Here is a 16,992-nt window from a genome sequence, read left to right as displayed (position 1 = left end):
GTTGTGGTATGTGTACTTGCATTGCATTCCTGCATATAATTTCTGTTCACACATTAGCATCCCTGCATTTCATTTTAATTTTTTGCTCTCCCAGTAGATGGTGTTTTCATCTTTTTCTACACTGACATATCTGAAAGAAAAGGGGGGGGAAAAAAGCATTTTGAAGCGTTACGTGTGAAGCTGAAAGTATTTCCTGTTATTTGGAAGGCCTTTTTTGACCCATTTCTTTCCCTCACAGTGTCTAACTCCAGCGTAGAGTTTAATTTCAACTGCCTTTATTTGACTATTTGCATGAAGTAGTTGCAGTCAGTCCTTGGTCAGCGGCGTTGTTCGAGTACCGAGAGCCCGGATGTGTCAGCCTTACCTTCTTTTGATGCTGTTCAGCCCTTTCATAGATTGCTATGTATTCATCACCTAATAAATCCTGAAGAGAAGAAATTGAAATAGTGAAATCTTGGTGAGAAGCCAGCAGACATCTAGCTAGCTTTAAGCCTGGTAAAAAAGCAGCTTTCTGCTGTCAGGATCAGCATTACCCCAACAGTTGCAGCGGCTCTCAAACCTCTGGATTTGTTTGCAATGAGAGATTTGTTGTGGATTTTTAACAAGGCTCCTGTGTGTGTGCCATGCTTAGTAAATATTAGCCTTCAGGGTATTTTTCAGTCATGCTGAATGGACTGTTAGTTTTCCCAAACTGCAAAGTGCAGAAAGTCCATTTCACTGGGTTTTTTTCATTTTGTTTTGTTGTTTTGTTTTGGGGGATTTTGTTGTTTTGATGTTGTTTGTTTTTGTTGTTTGTTTTGGGCTTTTTTTTTTAATATAGAGATTGTATTACAACTGTACAAAAGAAAAATAATATCACAAAGAAGATTGTGTCTGAGGAGCTTGGGAGGAAAGAGACCAGTGAATATGTAATGTCCAGTTCTTAAATAAGTGATATTGCGAGTGTTAAATTTCTGTTATGAAAGTTTTAAAACAGTATTTTTATTTTATTAATGGTACTGTGAACATGAAAATATGACAAATTACTAAAAAATGGCACATTTTACCAGGAGGTTGTAGTAGAAAAACATGTAAAAATTGTTACATATTAGACAGAAAGATATTTATAGAGAACTAGAGAAAATGAAAACAAAGTACCATGTATGTAAACTCCATACATAATGTAATGTGTGACTAAAAAAACAGTGAAAAAGAAATGGACATTGTGAGGGGTTTCAATGCCTTCCCACTATACAGTTTAATGTTTTGATAGTCAGCAGAGTTTAATATTACAATATTTCTAGTGCCCCCGTGAATTATTTGTGGAGACTTTTTATGAGCTAATTTTAAATGAATATGAGCAATGGGATGAAGCTTTTTCATTTGAACATGATTTGTAAAAACAAAAAAGCTTCCTGAGATAGCGTGGGTGTGCTGAAAGCAGTACTGTACCAACATAGTCAAACTTTACAGAACTCAAGTGATTTTTTTTTTTTTCAGTCACTGTGGCAAGGCTGTTCTAAAAGTAATACTGAAGTATTGCAATGATTTGATCATCGATATTCTGGAGAATGATTTTTCTTTTTTCTATTGTCCTCATTTTAAGAGATGATGGAGCAATGAATAGAACAATAATTTGAGTATTCACACACTGTATGCATTGTATGTATACTTTCATTATACATTTATAGAAGACCTATTGTTTAGTATTTTCTGCTGGAGGCTAGTCTTGTAAAAGAATAGTCTAAAATAGACTCACTCAGTGCATGTGTTGTCCATTTGCCTGTCAGCAATAGTTTTGACATTAAAAACAGGGAGTTTGAGTGACTGCTGGTCTGTCTTAAGGTATGGTAATGAGGCTAATTAGGAGAGATGAGAGCTGAACTGGATATGTGAAGGCAATTATCCGTGAACCTTTTGTCATGCTTTATCTTTATCAGATCTCTCTTTCTCTGTTTTTGGCATTTGCCAGTGACACGCAGAATGGAAATACTTGAAGTGATACATATTTTAGAAAAGCAAAGTAAAGAAAGAAGGCAGAAGGAGATTTATATGAGGACATCTCATTATTAAACTGTACAACTTATCATGGATATTGTAGATCAGCAGAAAAAGACCTTGTCTGTGTTATTCTTGTCACTTGCATTTACATGAATTAAAATCAATTGCTTCTTGTGATAATGAACTTACTCGACAACTACATCTCCCCTATTCAGTGTACATTGTTTGGTTTGCTCTTTTTATGTTATGACTAACTCCAAAAAGCATGTTGTTAAACATACTTGAAAGAAAAACACATAAAGAGCATGAAAAGAGAATAAAAGTGTTGTATGTTTTTTTTAAAGCTGAAATTTTCTCATTTCTGTTTTCAGGAGGCTACTGTGATTTACTTTCAGGCTTTTTCTTACAATCTAGTACAAACTGATTTTAAAAGAAGCACTGAATAGAGCAAATGAAAACCATGTGTCACAAGTCTTGATGAATCAATGCATATAATCCTCAAAGAAAGAAGGTGATAAATGAAACTTGCACATTAATGAGACCATAACCAGGCTCAATTACTAGGCCTTTTTGAAGAGCCATAGTAACTTCACACATCTTTTTATGTTAGAAGGAAAAAATTACGTCCTCTGAGCTGTCTGCACAGTCCTGCTTCTTGCTCTGTCAAAAGACAGTGTACCTCTAATCCATTTTTAAAGAGACCATAATGTTAAAGAAAAGCCTATCTATATAAGACACACTCAGTGAGTTTAGTGAGTTTTTAAAAGAAAAAACAAACTGTCATTGTAATTGGGATCATTTTACTTGAGCATTTTATGTCAGTCTACCAAATGTGCTTATAAAGTAATATTACAGACTTCAAGTCAAATTTATCGTAGTAGTCCTCTCTTCTGAACTTGCTAGAAGTATGGCAAGAAGTATAATGAATAGATGTGTAATAGAGATTAACATCTATGGCCCCAATATTTTTCCATTAAGCAGTAGTTATTTTTCTCAGATTTTGTTTTGTAGTACGTATGTTAAAAGCTTTGAATTTAGTGCTAGCAACAATATTACACGTGTCCAGAATGCCAGCACAAAATACTTGGGGTTTACAATAATAATTCTAAATCTTGCATGAAGAACTGAATTGTATTTTGTACCTTTAATTTCATTTGCTTTTAGCAATAATAAGGCAAGCTGCTTGATCTCAAAACCCTTACCTGCTTGCTACTGTGAGATCTCTGTGTTCTGTATAGCACAGCTGAATATTGCTGCTATCAGTTGTCACTTCCTCTCTTTCCCCTGTGTTGGTCATGCACACATGTACACACACAAAACCACCCCATTCTTTCTACAGCAAAGACTGTAAAAGGGGGTTGTTGCAGATTATAATTTGTAGCCGTTAGCTTCTTTTATATCTTCTACTGAGCTTTAATAAAAAAGTTACTGTCGCCTTCATGAGAAAGTTCAGATAACTCCTCTTTCCATTGGCTTTTATGTGATGGAGAAAGATGAAAAATCTTAGTCCACAGTCCACAGGAATAATAGTGTTAATGCTAATGTTAATGACAATAATAATAGTAACAACAACAACAACAAGCAAAAGTAATCAAAAAACCAAAAGACCCAACCCAAAACTAGCTTGGCAGTTTTCTGACACTTTAGTCATCTGCAAAAGCAGTGCCAGGGACAAAGGACTATGCATGGCATCCTTTCTCACTCTAGAGTTCAAATTTGGTATTCACAGTCAGAAGGATGTGGAATACAGATTTATGCAAGGTGGAAAACTGTAAACAATCTTTAGATTATTTATCTGTTACCTCTGAGCTTGACTAAACAGATTCCTGATATGCATTCCTACTCCTTCAGCTCTTCATCTCCTCTATTGATAGTCATTATGCATGGCTGCTCTTTAATATATATTTACAAAGAGAACAAATATGCTGGTCTCCAGGTGTCACTAGGAAGAGTATGCAAAATTTGTGATCCAGTACCACAAGTAAATAATCTATAGAAATAGTTTATATAGTTGCAGAAGCTAACCCTTTTTTAAAATTGTGTCTGGATGTCTTTACCATATTTTCATAAGCAGCTGACAGTGGTGGTATATAAACACTTTAAACATTTTATTATAGTACTGAGGCTACAGGTTACCTATGGTGCTTGCACCCAGTAGGTTACTAATGAAGTGTCATTTCCCTGCCTTATTTGGTTTGTGTTGCAACCTTAATTATATTTCGATTTTAGAATAAGCTCTCAAAGTAGTGTACAGGGATTTGGCCACACGACTTGCATTAACATTAATCAAAATCGCGTGTCTGAATTCCCACCACACTCCAAATGTACCCTGGGATTGTTGGTGGGGATTGTGCACAGGAGGTGCACATGCAATAGGTTTTACCACTGGTTCCTCTTATTCTGAGTTACGATCCTGCTCTCCATACCTGAAATAAAAGGTGGCAGGGAATACTGAAGCCCGTTGTTCACAGGCTGTGTTAGTGAGGTCAGTGAGAATTCATGTTTCCTCCCTTTAATCCACATGAACCAGCTTTGCTGAGAGGCTGAGGTGTCAACTGTAACCCAGAGAATCAGTCATGTCTCTTAGGGAGCTGCAGGATTTTGAACCTGAGATTGTGAGGCCGTTCAATAAAATACAGCTTCTCCTTTTGTCATCATCCTCTGTACCAACCAAGGCTTTGTGGAAAATGGTGACTTACTGTTATCAATAATGTTCGTTTTCTAAGAGTTTTGCTTTTTCCTGTTTCTGGTTATAAAGCAGAGTGTCAAATATTGGCCCTAAGAGGGAAGGTGTTTCAGCAGTTCTTGCAGTCCCAGTGAGGCAGTGCCTGGAGTTCAGTGAGGTGACCTGCTCAGAGATCCTCCTGACTAACTGAAGTCAGCTCTGGAGATTAGACTAATTTTGGTGTGGTTGGCCATGGATTGGAAAGGGTTAGTGGTTTTTTTCATGCATGTATTGTATATGCTTTGGTCACTCGTGGTCACCCATTTAGAGACATTGCTCTATCATGGGTTAATTCCAGAATTTCTCACAGAAGCAAAACAAAATTGTCTTTTCCAGTCTTTAATACTCAAATGACATTTCCTCATTAAAAAAAAATAAATTAAAAAGGCTGTGTGTATTGCTCCAGTACCAAACTTAAGAGAGTTTCTGTCTGAGAATTGGAGTATAAGTTGATCATGGTTTTAAGTTGTGTTTTGGCAGCTATGTCTTCTGCTGGCATCTTTGGAGCATCTTTAAGAAGAGGCAAAAATAAAAAATGACCTCCCATGCCTAAACTAATCATGACATCAGAAGAAACCTAGGAGAAAAACTCTGAAGTTTCTTTGAATATCCTATATTGGAATGATGGTGCTGACTGATTAAAAAACAGGAAAAATATGTTTAATTTACTGGATTTGAAAGCGGTTACCTCATAAAATAAATAAGAGCTTTCCATAATGTTTTTTCATTAATCCATACATGTAATGCAAATAAATGAATAAAAGTTTCATATCCTCCACTGTTTACAGTGATTCCACCACAAGACCACTGTAGTGATGACTCATTGATTTCATGTAGCACCCCTGTACTTAAGAAAAATATAGTTATGTCATTTTTGCTGCCTGAGGCTCTAACATTTAATAAAAACAGAACCTCAGGTATTTTCCTGATTTTTGTCTTAGGGCCAATCTTGGAAAAGCTTGTGGATGTGCTTAACTTTATGCAGGTGAACAGGCTCATGAAAATAAATTAGATTTTTCCCATGCTTAAAATGCATTACAACTTTTTTTTTTGTTATTTTGTATGAGCAAGGTTTTTCTGTGCTGCTATAAAATTCATTCTTATTTTTACTTTATCACATTCAGATGATTTTTTTGCTATGGATTCTGTTTTAAACTAGCACTTTTAGAAATACAGCGTTCCCACTCTTGCATTAGTTAGAAAAAGAGAAAATTTATATTCACGATTTGTATGGCTCCATAGAAAGGGCTAAAAAGAGTTTCCTTAATCCTAGAATCCAGCTAAAACCCATTAAAATGGTTAATGAACAAGCCAAGAGGTATTGTGTAACGAAACAGTTAAAGTAGCACTTGTTTCCTGGCAATGATAGAAAGGATTTTTTCATTTTTAAAAACTGTTTCAAAATCATCTTTCAGTGTATAGTCCTTTTCAGTTTGCGTCTGTCTGCATCATAAGAGATCTTTTCACCCTCTTTTCAAAGCCATATGAAACTTGAAATGCAAGATAATTAAAACAAATCTTGAGTAAACTGTTTTGTGGAGATAGAAGTTTGATGGCTGAATATATAAAAAATTGTAACCAGATGTTGTGCAGAAGCCATAGTAGTTTAAAGATCATGAGTCTTTTTTTTTCTTTTTTGTATGAAGCAAAAATATTCTAATTGAAGTTGTCAGCAGGAGTGAGACTAATATGCCTGTATTTGATTAAATAATAGTTTATTTAACATTCAGTGTGGCCTAAAATTGGCTGAGACTAAAATAAAGAAACTTCTTACTTTAATTTTCTGTATTTAAATAGTGTGAAAAGTAAACCTAGTTAATGTGAACATCTTTGCTTGATATTCCCAGCTATTATATTATTTATCCACTTCTGTGTCTTATTGGAATGCTTTGTTATCCATTGCACACACATTTTCTTCCTATTCTCTTATTAACTAGTTGGTTGATGGAAGAAATTGTAAAAGAAAGATGTGCAATAAAGTCTGGAATGCACTAGTTGATCAGACTTATTATGAAAATCTGTTAGAACTTAAAAGCATAACTTAAAAGCAAGCATCATCCAGCATCCCTTCTCGCAAGTCTGTGTGAAGCACAGAATCTCCAGCAGACACATTAAGGGATATCCATGCATGAAAAGGGCTGTGTGTTTTAAAAATACCAGAATATTGAATTATGAGCAGTAGATTTCCTGGCAGTTATTGACTGTATGCAGGATTTAATGGATAAACTCAGAAGAGGTAGTGGCTAGGAGTCTTTACTAGGTGAGTGCTAGATTTCTTATTGCTTTACTAATAAACGTAGTGATGTCTTCTGAAGTTGCATGTTGAGAGTCTTTGTCCCTTTTTTTTGGTACTACTTTGCCGCTTAAATAGCTGTGTAATCTTACATGGTGCTGTGATAAACAGGGGCATCCCCATCTTGCCTTCTGTGAGTAACCATTGTTAAAAATGGAGGAATTTCATTCTCACTCTGCTCTCTGCAGCTGTTTGGCCTTTTGTGTAAGAATGGACTGTATTACTCACAATCCACAGACTGCACTGGATACAGAAATGAACCATAAAGTCGTGAGTTGCTTGGCTTATTTGTGGCGTGTGTGTGTGTGTGTGTGTGTGTGTGTGTGTGTGTGTGTGTGTGTGTGTGAAAATATATCCTGCAGGAACATTTCAAAACAAGGACTGAGATTAGCCATTTTTAAGGCTGACACATATTTAAAATAGCTCTTTTCAGTTGTTGAATTATGTTGCCCAAAATATGGTGTCTCAGGTTTTTTTTTTTGTTCATCATGCAAGCAGCACCCTTTCAGAGCCCTCACAGGACCCTCTGGTGCCAGCAGCTGATGGTGACAGTCCTGCCCAGCTGCTTCCTGACCCTCCCTCTCTGTACCTGAGACTGCACCCAGTGCTTTGAGCAGCACTGATCTCTCTGCTGCTCCTACAACCTGCCAGTAAATAGCAGACAAGACCAAATTTGTAGGGAGATTATAACATTCTGTAGGAAACTTGTATTCCATTACGAGGTCATTAATCAACTGAAACGTAGGAGAAATCACAGCCCTGGCTGTGCAGACAATCTGTGCTTCAGGACTGTCATTCCTGAAATGTAAAATTATGCAGGTCATCTTCAAGACTAGTCTACCATGTCTGCTCTGGTTTTGGCACACACACACCTTTGGCCAGGGGTCCAAAGGTAGATGGCAAGGCCATAGTAAAATCAGCCAAAAATTATCCTTAGCAAAAAGAAAACTCAATGCAGTCACTTTTTAATCTTTCTCTTTTCTTCCTCTATGTTGAAGACAGACTGGAATCAAGTCGGGGTACCTATGTAGATTTTCTACGGTCTTTTGTTTTCCTTGTATTTTATGCAATAGGTTAGCTGAGTATGAAGTAGGAGAGGATTTGTCTTTGATTTGGCAATGGAAGAGTCAGTTGCAAAGCACTGATTTGTTGAATGTTGTGACTAAGTTGCTTAGCTTTGTACTGCTTTTAGTAACTTCTGGAAGCTGTTCCCTCATTAACTCAGACTGTTATTAATAAAGGAAACAGGGCCCAGTATTTATATGCTAGGAATTATTTCTGGGAGGTATAACCCATTGGTAATTGCACTCTGATTCTGGAAAGATCTTTCCATATGAAAATCCATACATGTCACATCCTCTTACATATGTGGGCATTATTTAAAAGAGCAATGCTATGTCTGTATCGTGCTTAGATTTACAGCCTGCCTTAGAGGGTGCAGGCTGCTGGTCATAGTCAGGTAGCGTTGGCAGCCATCTCAAAATCTCCTCAAAGGATCCAGAGGTTGTTAGTGCATGAATCATTCAGTGTTCCCCACACCTTCCTCATCTTCCTGCTGATTTTACTATCAGGGTTTCACAGCCATGAAGTTTCCACAGTCATGTCCATTTCCATACAACCAGCCACTAAGGTGTGAAATCCTTGTCCATGACACAGAACCAAAAAATGTTTCCTATAAAATATATGTAGGAAATAAAGGCCCTTCTCTTCTCAGTTCCTGAAAGGGCTTTTGGCAAAGATGCTGATGAAATGGAAGGTTATTTTTTTTTCTCCTAGAAAAAAGGCATGTCATTATAAATGTGCTCCTTTCTGGTGCATGTATTTTTCCTTCTCACTTCTAAAGATTCCAGTAGGTGATAAAGATAAAGAATGGGAATGAAAACAATTTGACATTCACTGTTAAATAAAACCTGTATTAAATTGAAAAGTTAATTCTTAAGAGTGTCAGAGTTTTTGTTCTGTCAGTAAGACAGAAATGGCTTTGAATATAGACTGTTCACAAGTAGTAGCTATGATTTCATACAGCATGTTCAAATTTAAAGGTTTCTTTTTATTTCAAATTCGTGTATGTGGGCCTTCTGCAGGCTGGTTTCAAAATCAGATGAATTCTGATACTGCCAGGTGGCAGGTAAAAAGGAAACTGTTTCCTGATGTTTCCTATCTAAAGTCTGATAAATTGACTGGTAGAATGGGACCAATCAGTTCTTCTTTGAGTCTGTGTCCAAGACGTGCACGAGCGCAGGAACACGTACAGGCAGCGCTGTGGTTTTTGCCTCGCAGTTCCGTATGGATCAGCCACAGCCGCTTGGGAGCGAGGCTGCAGAGCTGTTTCACTGATGCCACTTCAGAAAGGAAGGAGAGGGCTTGTTTTACAAGGCATTTCTGCACAGTCAGCTTCATTTAAGAAGACTCCAAAGGATGTGAAAAATAAGGTAGCTGTGGGCTGGCAGGATGGTTTTCGCCATGCCTCTCCTTCAGGCGGTGCCTGATTTCTTGAAAGCCTTTTTTCAGTGCTTCACAGCACTCTGAACTAAAGCCTGAGTATGTGACAGGGTGGGTACATTTTGTCCTCGGCACGCAGAACTCCTGATGGAAAACCCTGCTAAGTTATATGTTTCTCTCTTACTGCTCTTGTCAGGCTTGTGCCATTTCAGAGAATGACTGCCCCCAGCAGTAAGCTGTCCCTTGCCACTTGCATTAAAAGCAATTACTTTGGTGAAATGCAGTCTGATTCCAACAATACAGATTTTGGAGCTGGTGTCTTAAGCAATTTAAGAGCCACTTTCTTAACAGTAAGAGAAAAATTAGACTAGGGCTGCTGGAAGCACTGCTGTGCAATAATAACAGAATTCTCTCTGGGCAGATGTGAATGAGTAGAGAAAGAACAGAGGGCATACCAGCTTCTAAGGCTGCAAAGGCAGAAGAGCCCCAAATCCTCCATGAATGTTCCCGAAGATAAATATTGTTTGTTATTTGTTTCTTGTTTGGTTTGGATTTTATTTTTATTATTTCCTAATGGGTTGATTCTCCTAAAAGGAAAAAAAAAAAAAAAAAAAAAAGAGGCTAAGGCAGTTTGGTTAATGAGGTTAAGCTTGATTAACAGGGGATTCAGAGTATTCCTTTGTGCACACCAATTACTATGACTCTACTTTTTCTTGTGCTTTTACATGCCTCTACTGCCTCTAGTATTGTATCAGGAAATGTTTGTTTTTCTGTTTTTTTCTTTCTCTCTTTTTTTTTTAACCCTGTGTTGTATCACAGATTTTAAGGTCTCCAGTCATTGTGCTGTGGCTCTGTCTTGAATTCCATGAAATGTTTCCTATCAAACTAGGATACCATATGCCCATGTTGGCCTAAAATTCACAGTGCATCATGTACCAGAAATAGAAGCTGGTAAAGATTCTTCGGAGATTGTGTTCACTTGTTCCAAAGACCTGGTTTGTTTATGGAAGGGATGCTTGCAGTACATAAACACTATTTAAGGAGAAATGTCTCTAAAATGTAGAACAGTTATTCTCTTCTTCTCATCTTAATGGTATTTTTAAGGAAAGCTATATAATACTGTATGTTGAGTCTCATTTACAAGTAGGCGTTAGGATCTTGATAGGAAAGAGCAAGCAGTGAAATATTTTTCTAAAAACTACTTTAGATACTTTACAATGTTCATTGTAAATATTCTGAAATTATTTACAGTGGAATTTGAAAATAGGTTTCTCCATTTTTAATATCGGTGCAATCTGTAAAATTTTGTCTGGTCTATTCTAATTAATAGTTTTATAGCCTGGGAATTTAAAATACTTTATGTTATAACACAAAGGAAGAGCAATTAAGACTAAAATGGATAGAAATTAATAGAACAGAAGAGTGACAAGCAATCTACAGCCTCTCACTGAAGAAAGCTTCACAGAAGAGTTGAGAATGGGAGACAGCTCTGGAGCTCGTCTAATCCAACCCCACTGCCCAGAGTGAGATCAGCCAGTGTACGGTGCTAAGCTCTGTGTCCTGTCAGTTTGGAGTTTCTCCAAGGACAGACACTCCACAACCTCTCAGGACAACCTGCTCCTGTGTTCCATAACCCTCACAGTAACAAAGATTTTCCATTATGTTCACATGAAATTTCCTGTATTTCAGTTTGTGCCTTTGCCTCTTGTCCTCTCACAGAGCACCACTGGGAAGAGTATGGCTCTGTTTTTTCCTTCCACCATCAGGTACATATTGATAAGATCCCCCTGAGCCTTCTCCTTTAGGTTACACAGCCCCAGCTCTTTCATGCTCTGTGTCCCTTAATCATCTCTGTGGCACTTGACTGGACTCTCTCTGATACATCCAGATTTTTTTTTGTACTGGGGAGCCCAGAACTGGACACAGTGCTCCAGCTGTGGCCTCACCAGGGTTGAACAGAATGAAGGATTTCCTCCCTTGACCTGCTGGCAGTGCTTTGCCCAGTGCAACCTGGGAGGCTCTAGGCAGTTTGAGATGGGTTAGCTTTTAAAAAATGCAAATATAGAGGTGGTATTTGGTTATTTTTCCCCTCTTCTTTTCTCTATCAGGAGTTACTTCCTTAGGCAGGTGTTGGAATTGATCACAGCTCTAGCCCATTCTTACTTCCTAAAGCTATCAGAATGGAAGCCATCAAGTGTTTTTTGCTAAAACTGTGATCACAGGATGGACTAAGATGATTATGTTAGAACCAACCACTTAGACACAGACTCTGGCATATTGTCTTTTTATCTGGAAGTGTTTGGAATGGATTGGATTAGATGAAAATGTCCATTATAAAAAGGCCACTAATTTTCAATATTTACCACACCGTGGTGTCTGGGATACCACAGTTTCTCCCTAAGCTCACAATAGGAAATAACTATGGTAATTGTGTGGTATGGGTTGGCAAATGTTGATTTTTCTGAATGGAAATCATTCTAGCAACAGCACGTAACAAGATCTGCAATAAGACTGCAGTCCTAAGTGTAGTGAAAATAAAAGGTGGACATAGTCTGCTTTGTATCCTACACTAGGAGTGACTTTCTCACAGGGACTGCATGAGACTCAAATTATAGTTATTACAGTTCCTGAACAAGTGTGCGAGCTATAGCTGCCCATATGAAATATTTTCTCATTACATTTTTTCTTTAAATAAAATTAATAGTCCTAAGGGGAATTTCTTTAAAGTACAAGTAACAGGTAAATTTTACCTCACTGATTTTCACCAAGGAGTAGACACCTAATTGACATTTCCTCTCTGAGTCTTGAAGACTTCTATGAAAACTTCAGATCCTAATTTTGCAACTTTGAATTAAAAGTTATTCTTACAGTGTAGTTTCCAGATTTGGGGTGCAAATTTGGAAGGATGTATGTGATCAAAAGTCAGTGGGACTGAGGCTTCTAAGACTCTTAATGGCTTTTGAAATTTTTACCCCTGAGGAGCCTTTCCCCTGCTGATTTTGGCAGCCCTCAGCCAAAATCTACAAATGAGAGTTCCTCTTCTCAGATGCTGGCTTTCTGAGCTATTTTCTATATAAATAGAGATCACGTGGGCTTTAATAAGGTCAGGGAATGTTTTTTAAATGTCTGTGATTTTTTTTTTCCTCAAAACTTAATTTTGCCCATCTGATTTCTGTGGAAGTGGGAACAGATGCCAGAAGCTGAGAACTCCAGCAGCTTTGTGCTCACGCTTGCAGCAGAGCACTTGTGGGATTGGGACCCTCAATTACTATCACATGTAGAGTTACATACTGGCTCGTAGCTGAGATCTGCAAAAGCAGTCTGCTGCTTCTGCCATGTCAAAGCTGGGGTGTTTAAGGAAATACGGATGGAGCTTTGCTCCAGTTTTGTCTGTTCATTTAATGAGTAAGATTATTTCATGAAAGAAGGGGTACATGGAGTGCCTCCTTGAACATAAATCCTCTGGTACTGATGCCTAAATTCAAGCACCTAATTCCGTGCTTAGGCACCACTGTGAATGACTCTTTATCTCAGAAAGTCAGTTACTTTGTAGCAAAGTCTGGCTCTTGATTTAGATTCCCCGTTTGAGACAGCAAAGTTTGGGTAATTTTGCTTTGTGCCAAGAAGTAAAAGATTCGGAGGCATTCCAGTTTTCTCGATGTCACTTTCAGCATGCCTAGTTCAGAGGATACTACTTCTAGCCAGTTCTGATCAGAAGTGTAGTCTAATTTTGTACATTTTATAACATTTTATATTGTGTTTCTAATTTGAAACTAAAATGCAAGAGACTCATTATGACATAGTTTTGTTCTCTTAGAAAAGTTTGTTTGGAAGCACAGGGTGTTTGGGAAGGAGCAGTGGTCTCTCTGTGTGAGCACTGAAGTTTCAAGCAGCCGTTCAGCATCTGAGCTGCTGCATGAATCTTTTGCAGCCAAAGGCAAGCAGAGAAAGGTTATGGGGCCATGATGGCAGTTCCCAAACCAGGCTCCCTCTGTCCTGCTTATGTACACTAATATGTCTACTTAACCATTTTTTGCAGATAATGTTGTTATTATTATTCCTAAATTAGACTTCTTTTTTAATCTTATTTTTCATTGTTTCACATAAATACTGTTTTAAAATTGCCTGAGTGGTCAAGCTGATTTAGAAAAGTGTGAAGTTGTTTATCCAGCAACTTAGGAATTTTTACAGCAGTACTTAAAAAGGATTGATAAAACCTGCTGCAAGACTAATACTGTAATTCCAGTGAAGATGATGAGAGATGCTGCTGGCGGCTTTTTACTGTGTTAGATAAACTGTGAAAAGATAACAGGACTCAAATTTAGGCAGACTTTAGTTTAAACAGTTGTGAGCGCACCTCAACAAAGATAATGCATTACCTTGAGCTGAGGTATAGAAGGAAAGGAGAAAAATGGTGCCTACATGGAAGGGAAACAAAGACAATCAGGGCTTTCTTCTTGAGCAGCTGCAGCCAGTTCCACTAATGGAAGTGCAAGAGCAGAAACTGGCAGCACAAGGTATGCGTTCGTTTTTACAGATGGCAATGCAGACAAGTTGGTAATTGAGAAGGAAGTGGTGTACGTGAGCTGTTTGACGGGGGACAGCCCATTACAGTACTTTCCTGTGTAATTGACTCCGTGAATTATTGGAGGCAGAATTTCTATTCCTCCTGAATAGGTTTCAGTTGCTGCAAAGTGACATCATTCTTGTGCGGGAAATGCAGGTTTCCAGGTTGCTTTTTGCTGTTTGCTATTGGTCTTAATAAAACCTTAAAAATAAATTTTTGGGTTGCCTTCATGGAATTCTTTGTCATACTGCTGCTATTCTGTGGCAGAATACACCAGAAGTGAGCCTATACCATAGTGTGCTGGCTGCTGTGAGGCACTGGAAGAGATTTAATGGTGGTCACCTTGTGCAAATTGAAGGCTGAGACCATAAGCATACATTATATTCAGTAAAAGACAGTTAAAGGCAACTGCTTTAGAAAAGAAAAAATCATGCTTTTGTATGATTTTTGTGTAAAATGATTAAATAATTATTTAGGTCTTTGTAAACCAGACTAAGATGTAGCTAATCAGAAAATATTTCTCGTTCATAACAAATGCTTCATATCATAAATAAGTGGCATAAATATAGAAATAATTATACACATTTAGGAAATATGTTTATCCATTTAGTCTTTGTGTATTTGGCCTGTCAGAAGATAATATGCATTCTTAACACACTGCGTTTAAAAATAACTGCCACTAACTGTGACAAGGAAATCTCACTAGGAGAAAAAGTTTTATTTTTTTTCATATTTCTGCCACTGCAGATCTTGAGTGGGAAACTATGAAATTGCATTCCATAATTGTTTGGATTGACAAGGAAATGTGATTTGAACTACTTGATTTTGACTGATAAATGTTCAAGTGAATGAAAAATGAGTAAGTCATTGTAAAATGTTTTATGATTATTTTAGTGATTCTGTAGTTGCATATGGCTGGTAACAGAAGATGAAAGTGATGGTAAATTCGTGCCTGTGGAGCTCAGCCTCTGGCTCAGGGTGGTGTCCAAAGCAAGGTCCTGCACAGTAGCAAGGGTTGGGTCAGCTGTAACTTGAGGGAGGATGTAAAGGTGAGGAGGTGATGGTGGTGAAGAGTTCCAACAAGTGATTTACTGGCTTCATTTCATAGCTCTGTTTTTATGAATTTAGTAATTTATTTTGATCAGTCATTGTTCTGTTTCGGTACAAATCATCTTAAACTTGTATCTTACTTAACCGTTCTTGCTCAATACAACATAAAAAGACTGTAAAATTTGCTGCCTGGTTTTTGGGGTGGAGGTTTTTTTTAAGTAGTGAATGCCGCTGTCTCTAAGGTAGCTTTACAAAATACAGCTTAAAATTCTGGGACAAAATCTACTCATCTTCATTTTTGTTGCTGTTAAAAAAATAATTGCAGTTTACATGCACATTAAAATATTTACTCTTCCTAAGGGATCAGGGGTAAGATTCTGAAAGGCTGCGCTAGCAGTAATGTTTAATTTACTGCCTGGGTTTTTTCTCTCCCTAAAACCCCCCTGATTCCTCTCATTAAAAGTTTATGTTACAGTATATATCATAAAAAGATGCTGTCACGATAGAGCATTAGAAATTCCACTAAACTTTCTATATGAATTAAGTGTGTAATTTTGACTTTCCTTTTTGGCATTTTTACTTTCTTGTTACCTTGTCTTTCCTGATGTCATTCTTAATGTGTCTTTCAAATGCAGCTGTTTAATGCAATTGTTCTTGAAAATGTCTTAGATAAAGAGTTTGGATTTGGCACATTAAATTTACTTAGAGGCATCTATTAGCTCATAGTTAAGATTGAAAACAACTTCTACATTAATATTCTGCTTTTTGTGTTTGTTTTTCACTTCTGGGATAAAAATTTGCTGTGTCTGGTGTATTCCTAAAAACTGTTGAGGTTATAAAGGCAAGAAAACCTCAATGAGTTTCTTTTTAATTTAGACATAGTTACAGCAAAAGCAACTAAATTTTTAAAATGTGAAACTTCACAGAAACATAGTTCTGTCCGTTTTCACCCTAGAGAGAGAAAGCAGTTTTGATTAAAAGCATTCAGAAAGGTCTGAGTGCCTTTGCAGCCTAACGAAATGAGGTCTGAAAAATGCCTTTCCCATCTTAAACAGAAGAAAGTAGTGCTTACTCCAACATCCATACGCTGTCTTGCTGCCCAGGTCTTAAACTTTAATTAATCTAAACCTCACCAAAACTCAGGATAATCAGATACCTGTTTATATAAGGAGAACAAAGCAGGAATAACGTAGTAGTGGAACAAGAAGCTCTTTCATACTTACGGCAGTGCAAGCGCAACAACGATAGATGCAATCACGAGTGCATTATGCAATTTTTCTGTACTGTGTGGTAGCAGCCTGATGATTAAAGGTATGAGACTAGCTGCTTACAATTGTTGCTCTCCACAGCCACGCACCTGGCTCATACTGAGCATGCGTGCAGGTTTCCTGGACCTCTCTTTTTGGACCTCTCATGTTGCCAGAGAGCATCCAGAGCCGGCGTTTTGCCTTTTTTTCAGCGAGGCATATATGGTTGTATTCCCCGACTTCATCGTTGGAAATAGGTCAGGCACATGCTTATTCTTGAGCAACACTTACGACTTTGGTGCACCTCATGTTCTGGAGCCATGATTACAGTGTGCTCTGTTTCTGGCGTGTTAGGGAGGCCAGAGATGGTAAAAAATCCACTCAGTCCTCATCATGTCGTTGTTTTGTGTTGGGAAAGTGAAAGTAATCAGCAATAAGACAAGTCTTGTTGTGTCCAAAACCAAGAGGGTGATGTAAGAAAAATGCTTGGCTGCTGTTTGTGGAGACTATTTGAGTTTCTAAAAGCATCTTCTGGCAGAAATTTTGAAAACAGGATGTATTTGGCACCAGCAGAGTGTCAGGCACCGCTGCTTCATCTAGCTAGCTAAAAAGTCTCAGTTCCTGAGCAGTGTTTTTGGCTGTGATCTTACAGGATATATTTTGCTACATGAAGTTCCACTGGAAAAAA

At 37.6% G+C, this 16,992-nt stretch overlaps 1 protein-coding gene and 1 long non-coding RNA gene across 7 annotated transcripts in view; one reads left to right on the top strand and one right to left on the bottom strand.

The window, feature by feature from the left end:
* Positions 1 to 16,767, bottom strand: part of LOC148225562 (uncharacterized) — a 26,061-nt gene extending 9,294 nt beyond the window's left edge. The window contains exon 1 of the long non-coding RNA XR_015808368.1: positions 16,281 to 16,767. This is a non-coding gene — a long non-coding RNA (uncharacterized LOC148225562). The remainder of the gene's footprint in view (positions 1 to 16,280) is intronic.
* The window catches only part of TRPS1 (transcriptional repressor GATA binding 1), a 213,670-nt gene that overhangs the window by 180,645 nt on the left and 16,033 nt on the right, over positions 1 to 16,992 (top strand). The gene's annotated exons all lie outside the window — the stretch shown is intronic.

Source organism: Sturnus vulgaris, chromosome 1 (genome assembly GCF_052056855.1).
Source record: "Sturnus vulgaris isolate bStuVul1 chromosome 1, bStuVul1.hap1, whole genome shotgun sequence".
NCBI classification, from domain to species: Eukaryota; Metazoa; Chordata; class Aves; order Passeriformes; family Sturnidae; genus Sturnus; species Sturnus vulgaris.
Note: the sequence above shows the minus strand (reverse complement) of the source record. Positions and strands in the feature narration are given on the sequence as shown.